A 7,405-nucleotide genomic window follows, 5' to 3' on the forward strand; every position below is an offset into this window, starting at 1 on the left:
GGTAAGCGCCGCCTATTTCCGGTGACTATCAACTTGGATTAAATTAGTATGATGGCTATAAATCATATTATGCTTTGTGTGTGGGCTTAATAAAATCCCGAGAGTCTAAGCTTTCAAACACTATAACATTTAACCGTGTATTTGATGTTTAAAACTAGTGTTGTGTGCCTTGGACAGCACGGCGGTCACATATGTTGTTGTTTCTGCCATTTGTATAACTTTTTGTTGTTTTCAACTATCAGTGTAGTTTTTATAATTTTTTATTTCACTTTAAACTAATGTCCTTTTAAGAACAGCAACGGCTCACACACACACACGGACTAAACGAGAATGTTCTTTACTCACATGTGCAGAGAGAGACAAACTGGAAAAACATGAACAACCGGAAACACACGCAAAAGTGCATTCTGGGAAATGTAGTTAATTAACAGCATTAACAACATACACAACATTTCCTCCCCTCTTACTCTCTGAGGTATAACACAAGATCACAGATTAAACTGTACCACTTATAAAATTTACTTCCTATTATCAACATACCTATGAACATAGACTTTATATATATATATATATATATATATATATATATATATATATATATATATATATATATATATATATATATATATATATATATATATATATACGTGAACATTGAGTCTTTATTGTTGAGTCATGTTATACAATAACAATATGGTGACCTGGGAATGAGGGTAGACTACCCCAGACCCTAGCTTACCCTTAGGGGATTATTCTTCCCCAAAGCAATAAGGGTAGCCCCTAACTGAGTGTAATCCGATAAATGCCGGAGGTGGACGCCGCTCCCTTACTGGATACCGACGGCCTTTTTGGTTTCCATTTTCTGCCGAGGGAGATAATGGTTCGTTAGCAAAAGAATCATTTGAGGTCATCGTAGGTTCCTTTGTAGAGATTAATGAAGTTGGAGAATTTACATCAGTGGCATCTGTGACCTCAGGAACATCTGTAACGGTGCTGGCTCCACCAAGCAACTGATCAGTATGTCTCCTCCAGGAAAGATTGTCAGCAGTCTTAACCTTGTATGACACTGGACCTGTCTGGGCCTCCACAGTAACTGGAACCCATTTCGGACCACTACCATAGTTCTGAGCAAGCACTGATGAGCCTGTTGCAAAGAGTCGGTGTTTGGCTCGCAGATTCCGTAACTGTACTTGATGCTCTTGTTGCCGTTGAACAGTTTCTTTGAGTGTTGCTGGTTTAATCAGCTCAAAGCTTGTCCTGAGCTCTCTGTTGAACAGCAAATGTGCTGGCGACACTTTGATGGTTGTATGTACTACGATAGAAGAGCAAGAAGCTGTGCAAACGCTGATGGAATGTGCCCTGCCCGAGTGACACTTTCAAAGCATGTTTCATGGTTTGGACAAACCTTTCTGCTAACCCATTAGTTGCAGGATGGTAGGGTGATGACGTGATATGTTGTACACCATTTGCCCATAGAAATGTGGCCATCTCGTGAGATGTGAATTGAGGGCCGTTATCTGAGACAAGTTGCACTGGTGATCCAAATCTACTGAAAATTTCTCCCAGTTTCTCAATTGTCTTTTCGGCTGAAGTAGATTTCATAATGGCCATCTCAGGCCACTTGCTGTGTGCATCCATGACTACCAACAGCATTTTGTCCTCGACTGGGCCTGCAAAATCAATATGAATGCGATGCCATGGTTTTTCAGGATATTCCCACGGGTGCAACGGTGCAAGTTGTGGTGTGTTACGTATGCACTGGCATGAGGTACAGGTCCTGGCTTTTTCCTCAATTTGGCCATCTACTCCTGGCAATCTCCTTCATGCGGACCATTCCACAGTGTCCTATGTGCAGCTGTTTTAGCACTGGATTGCGTAAAGCCGGGGGAATAACCACTCTCCTTCCCCACAATAAACATCCTGACTGCACTGAAAGTTCAGGACGTCGAGAGATGTAAGGTTTCAGCTTCAGGTCATCGCTCTCCCCTTTGCCTGTCATAACAATATCCACGACTCTTAAAAAGAACAGGGTCGTTTCGTGTGCCCCTGCGTACTTGCACGGCTGTTATAGGGGCCCGTTCCACATGCATGGCTGAAATAGAAAATTTTAGCCACACTTGCTTCCTTTACCTTTTCAGCAAGAGGCAACCTGGACAGCCCGTCTGCATTTCCGTGCAATTCCGACTTTCGGTACTTGATGTCATAGGTGTGAGCTGCATCCTACTTGCAGCAAGAGCAGGAATGCCATGGTGTGGACCAAATATTGCAGTGAGTGGACGATGATCCGTCAGCAGCGTGAATTTCCTTCCAAAAATATACTGGAAAAACTTACGTACTCCAAACACAATGCTCAATGCTTCTCGTTCAATCTGAGCATAGTTTGCTTCTGCTTTGCTTAGACTCCTGGAAGCAAATGCGATTGGCCTCTCTTGACCATTGGGCATGATGTGGGACAAGACAGCTCCCACACCATATGGGGAAGCATCACAGGCCAGCTGAATAGGAAGAGCAGGGTCAAAATGAGTGAGTGCATTTGACCTTAGAAGCGTCTCCTTTGCTTTCTTGAATGACTCCTGGCATTCAGAGTTCCACTTCCAATTATTTTCATGGCATAACAATTTGTGCAGAGGTTTCAACAGTGTAGAAATATTTGGAATGAAACGGCCATAATAGTTCAGTTAGCTGAGGAAAGACCGTAACTGGCTGACGCTTTTGTGAGCATCCACAATAGCCTTAACCTTGGATGGGGATGTATGCAGACCAGAGGCATCAATGACTTGGCCTAAGTATTCAACTGCAACTTGGAAAAATTCACATTTATCCTTACACACTCTTAATCCGTATTCTTTCAGCCTCGCAAGGGTAGCATCCAGGTGTTGTAAGTGCGACTCTTCATCCATGCCAGTCACTAGAATGTCATCTAGATAACAGACCTGATCTGATCCATCGCTCGCTGAAAAATGGACGGAGCTGACGTAATTCGGAATGGCAAACGTTTATACCGAAATAGCCCTTTGTGGGTATTAATGGTGAGCAGTTCTCTGGACTGTTCCTCAACATGCATCTGTAGGTATGCTTGGTTGAGGTCGATTTTGCTGAATCTCTGTCCTCCTGTCAACCCCGCAAAAAGATCATTAATGTGAGGCAAGGGATATTGTTCAGCTGACAACACTGGATTTACCGTAACTTTAAAATCCCCACAGATCCTTATGCCTCCATCCTTCTTTATAACTGGAACAATAGGCATTGCCCACTTACTTACACTGACTGGCTCCAGCACTCCATTCCTCACAAGTTCATTTAAGCTCGTCTCTACTTTAGGTCTGAGTGCGTATGGCAGGGGCAGGGACTTTAAAAACTTTGGCTGGCTTTCCTGTTCCACTGTCAATTTCACTCCATGCTGCCTAACTCCTGTTTGAAAATTTCACTGTTTTTCAAGGACACCTTTGAGGTCCAGGGTTTTAGGTGTTATCTTATGTATGGTCTGCCAGTCCACCTTTAGTTGTTCCAGCCAGGAACGTCCCATCAACGAGGGGTAATCACCTGCAACCACATACAATGGCAGTTTTTTTGTTTGTCCATTCAACTCAACTGTAACTTGGGTGAGCCCTTTCATGGTCACTGATTCTCCAGTATAGGTTTTAAGGACAACATCAGGTTTTTTGAGTGGCAGGTGGCTGAGTATTTCACTGTATACCGCATCTGACACCAGCGATACAGCAGCACCAGTGTCGATTTCCATTTTCACTGGCTGTCCTTTCAGCAGTGCAGTGACTTTATAAGCCTTAGTTCCACCTGCTACAGTGAGCACATGCAAAGGAAATTCCTCATCAGATGTGTCGGTACACTCTTTATTTTCCTGTCCGACTGTAAATACGTGCTTCTTTTGTTTCCTTCTGAAAACTTTTTTCTGATGTATTTTTTTCTTTTCCGTTTTATTTTTACATGCCCGCTCAATGTGTCCCTTTTTCTTACAGCTGCGGCACTCCATATCCTTAAACCAGCATGAAACAGGTGAATGTCCAGTCTTACCACAACGAAAACATGGGCTTTTAATTTCAGTTTGTTTTTCTGTCTCCATCTTGTACACTTTACTGTTTGAGCTCAATTGCTGGGCTTCTTTAGCAGCCAATTCCATAGATATACTTAGCTCAATTGTAGCTAATGTTTTGATAGAAAACAACAATTTAAATAAATAAATATAGATAGATAGATAGATAGATAGATAGATAGATAGATAGATAGATAGATAGAAAAAAGAAAAACACAAACAATTTATGAATGGGTTCCATTCCAACTTTCCTCTCACTTACGGCCATTCCACTCTGAGAATGCCCGATCTCATCCGATCTCGGAAGCTAAAAAAAATAAATAAATAATAAATAAAAAAGAAAAAACAAACAATTTAGAAATGGTCCCATTCCAACCTCCCTCTCGCTTACGGCCATTCCACTCTGAGATTGCCTGATCTCGTTTGATCTCGGAAGCTAAGCAGAGTCGGGCCTGGTTAGTACTTGGATAGGTGACTGCCTGGGAATACCAGGTGCTGTAAGCTTTTGACATAGGCATTCATTTACTTTACTAATTAAATTCTCTAACAACAACATCTTAATATTCATACCCTGTAGCAAATGTTTTGAAAGAAAACAACAATTAAAATAAATAAATAAATAGATAGATAGATAGATAGATAGATAGATAGATAGAAAAAAGAAAAACACAAACAATTTATGAATGGGTTCCATTCCAACTTTCCTCTCGCTTACGGCCATTCCACTCTGAGAATGCCCGATCTTGGAAGCTAAGCAGAGTTGGGCCTGGTTAGTACTTGGATAGGTGAGTGCCTGGGAATACCAGGTACTGTAAGCTTTTGACATAGGCATTCATTTACTTTACTATTTGAATTCTCTAACAACAACATCTTAATGTTCATACCCTGTAGATGATGTTTTGATAGAAAACAACAACAACAAAAAAAAGAGAAAGAAGAAAAATAAATAAAAATATATAAATAAATAGAAAAAGAAAAACACAAACAATTTATAATTGGATTCCATTCCAACTTTCCTCGAACTTACGAACTTTGTTTTCTATCAAAAACAACACCATTGTTGCACCATTACACGGTTTTAAAAAAGACAAAACCTCCTTTTCTTTTCTTTTCTTTTCTTGCACCTGCCCCAAACCTCTAATCTGCAAAGTCTTCTCAAACACAATTTATGAATGGGTTCCATTCCATTTCAACTTTCTTCTCGCTTACGGCCATTCCACTCTGAGAACGCTAGCGGGCGCTGGTGAGAACGAAGTGACTAGCTGCAGTTTGGAGAGAGAGGCTCTCCACCATTTTGAGTTCTCTGTTTGTTTTTGTATTATTTTTTGATTTTCATAGTTCTGTTTGTTTTGTTTTTCTTAGTTTTCTAAAACCACCTTACAGCAGCTTTGGCTGACTGGAGGGCGGTTAACTTTCTTAAAAATGGACAGATTAACGGAAAATGACCCTGGACTGGCTGGAGAGAGATGCATGGCAAATGACACTGGAATGGATTATCAACGACGAGTAGGACACGGACAAAAATGGGCCGCGAGAGAAGGAAGGATGTATCTAAAGGAGGCGACGGTGATTGTGAACGTGGAGAACTTAAATGAGGTCAGAGCTATGGATATTATTAAAGCAGTAACTGAGAAATGTGGAAATGGGAAAATTCTGGCATTGAGGCCAAGGCAAGGAAAAGAATATGAACTAACGATGGAAAAAGAGGAAACGTGTGAGGCATTAATTGATGGACTGATTATAAAAGGGGTGAACTGTGAAATAAAAAATCTGCAAAATAGAGACTATGTTGTTTCCTTCATGCACCTGCCCGTCTCCCTGGATGATAGAGATCTAATTGGAAAATTGGAGAGATGGGGAGTTAATCCCATATCAAAAATTAAAAGACGATACTACCCGGACACCAAAGTCGAGGATGGAACAAGGTTCCTGAAAGTAAGGTTCCCCAAAGAGGTGGCATCATTGCCATACAGCACAAAAATGGAAACGGCGGAGGGATCGCAGTATTTCCGGGTGATGCATAGTCACCAGGTGAAGACCTGTAGGCTGTGCATGAGCCCGGATCACCTGCTCAAGGACTGCCCGGATTTCCAGTGCTATAAATGCCAAGAAAGGGGACATTTTGCCAAAGAGTGCAATGTGGTAAGGTGCCTGGAGTGTCAGGAAATTTTGAGAAAAAGTGTGAGATTGAGGAAGAGGAGGGAGGAACGGGTGGACGGACAGGTGCATGAAGGAAACAGCGAGGGGGAGGAACAAATGGATGAAGGACAAGAGGAAGAAGGACTACAACAAAAAGAAATGGAAGGAGAAACGAGTAACAGACAGCAAGGGGAAAGAGAGAAGGAGAATATTAACTACAGTAATGGACAAACAATTGAGAAGGACACGAAAGAAATGGTGACATCGGACAGTTTTAACAATGTTGAGGAAACAGACAGTGAAGAAGGAGCAAAGATGGACAATATGGACAGAAGGGGGAGAGGACAAATTAGAAGGAGAGCAACAAAGGTAACTCCAAATTTGGAGAGGGTAAGAAAAAAGTTATGAAAAGGATACAGAACAGATATGATGTGTTAAGGGACCTAGGGGGAGAAAATGATGAACAATAATTTTTAAGTATTTATTTTTCTACTTCCTTTTAATGGTTTTAAGTTGTGTTACTTTTAATGCCAGGGGAATGATGGACATGGGGAAATTTGAAAGAGTAAAAGAAAAATGTAAAAGGGAAGACGTAATTGCACTGCAAGAAACAAACTGAAAAGAAAATGTTATGAATGAGTATAAAAAGAGATGGGATGGAGGTATTTTTTATAATAATGGAGATGGGAGGTTGGGGAGAGGTGTGGCTCTTTTAATGAAGGATGATGTGTTTAAAATGAGTAAAATTGTATACACAGATAAAATAGGGAAATGTATGGTTGTTGAGATAAAAGATGAAGGAAGAGATTTGATTTTAGTAAATGTACATGCACCAGTGGAGGAGAAGGAAAAGAAAGAGTTTTTTAATACTTTAAGAAATGTTGTAAAGAAGTACAAAGAAATAATAATGATGGGGGATTTTAACACGGTTTTTAGTAAACAAGACATGGTTGAAGGAATGGTTTTTAAAACTGATACTGGTAGAAAAGAATTAAAAGTATTATTGGGAGAAAATAATATGATAGATGTGTGGAGAGAAAGAAATGAAAGGAAAAGGGAGTTTTCAAGGAGGAAGATAGTGGGGCAGTTTGTGTGCCAAACCAGAATTGATTTTGTTTTATGTAGTAGAAAGGTGGAGAATTTTATAGAAAATATTAAGTATGAGGACACGTTTTTATTTTTTATATTGGATTGGAGTAAAGTGCAAAGAGGGCC

The 7,405-nt window shown here is 40.5% G+C and overlaps 1 non-coding gene and 2 pseudogenes across 1 annotated transcript; 2 read left to right on the top strand and 1 right to left on the bottom strand.

Annotated features, from left to right (window-relative positions):
* Positions 1-1,245: 1,245 nt before the first annotated feature.
* On the bottom strand, positions 1,246-3,991 carry LOC113647542 (annotated as a pseudogene).
* A 445-nt stretch (positions 3,992-4,436) lies between these two features.
* On the top strand, positions 4,437-4,555 carry LOC113647603. The gene has a single exon (XR_003441706.1). It is a non-coding gene; the product is annotated as a 5S ribosomal RNA (ribosomal RNA).
* Positions 4,556-4,760: 205 nt separating this feature from the next.
* On the top strand, positions 4,761-4,869 carry LOC113647610 (annotated as a pseudogene).
* Positions 4,870-7,405: the final 2,536 nt, after the last annotated feature.

This window comes from Tachysurus fulvidraco, chromosome 16 (assembly GCF_022655615.1).
Source record: "Tachysurus fulvidraco isolate hzauxx_2018 chromosome 16, HZAU_PFXX_2.0, whole genome shotgun sequence".
Lineage (NCBI taxonomy): Eukaryota > Metazoa > Chordata > Actinopteri > Siluriformes > Bagridae > Tachysurus > Tachysurus fulvidraco.